General features: G+C 47.3%; 1 protein-coding gene across 2 annotated transcripts in view; it reads left to right on the forward strand.

The window, feature by feature from the left end:
* The window catches only part of VSNL1 (visinin like 1), a 105548-nt gene that overhangs the window by 69713 nt on the left and 34823 nt on the right, over nt 1–1012 (forward strand). The gene's annotated exons all lie outside the window — the stretch shown is intronic.

A 1012-nucleotide genomic window follows, 5' to 3' on the forward strand; every position in this document is an offset into this window, starting at 1 on the left:
TAACTGCTCTCTCACAACCAAGTGAACTGAGGTGGGGATGGATGGAGAGGATTATGAAGGGAACCCGACAGTCAGGGCTAAGGCAGAGAACCAATGCTGATGGCCCCAGTGCAGGCACTTGTGGGGCTCTCCCAGGCCTCCTGCCTGACTCCTCAGGAAACCGCAGGGGTTACCATTACTCCAGTTTTACAGAGGAGACCACCAGGGCCCAAAGAGGTTTAGTAACTTACTTGAAGTAACATAGCTAGTAATAGAACTGGAAGTGAATGCCAGGCTTCTCTGCGCCCAGAATCAGCGTTCTTTCCTCTCCTTTATCCGTCTCTAACTGAGTGACCCACAGGGTGAAGAGTGGGCACAGGTTGAGGGTAACCATGGCCCAGCTTCTCAGAAGGCTAATTTTAGGTGGAGATAGAGAGGTGGTTGAGTAAGTTAACTAACTGGTAGGTTTTTTAAACATTTTTCAATTTTTGAAAGGAGACATTTTAGAAAATATAACACAAACTTCACGTTATTGTCACCTCAAATGTGAAACTTCTAACCTAGCAGCCCTCGGACCTGCTGAGGCCCGGGAACTTTCTACTTGTGAGGGTGTTTTGGTGGACAAGTTTGGGTATTGGAGCCCGAATGCTTAATCTACTTTTGCATATTTGTCTTTTTAGAAAAGTCAGCTTCTAGGCAAGGAAGGAGAGAAACCAGGCTGTCCTGACTCCCCACCCAGTTCCTCGCATGTGCCGGCTGCTCACCGACTTGTACATTTCCCCATAGCAAGAACGAGGGCAACACATTCACTCGCTGAATCAGATTTATTGAGTACATGCTACGGTCAGAACTGTACTAGGCATCAGGGATTCAAAGATGAATTCATTTCAGACTTCAAAAAAATGGATGAATCCCTACTCAGTACCTCTAGTACAGTGGTTATGGCGCCAGCCACATACACCAGAGCTGGCAGGTTCAAATCCAGCCCAGGCCTGCCAAACAATGACAACCGCAACAGAAAAAATAGCCAGGC

Source organism: Otolemur garnettii, unplaced genomic scaffold (assembly GCF_000181295.1).
Source record: "Otolemur garnettii isolate 467f Iridium unplaced genomic scaffold, OtoGar3 scaffold00022, whole genome shotgun sequence".
Lineage (NCBI taxonomy): Eukaryota > Metazoa > Chordata > Mammalia > Primates > Galagidae > Otolemur > Otolemur garnettii.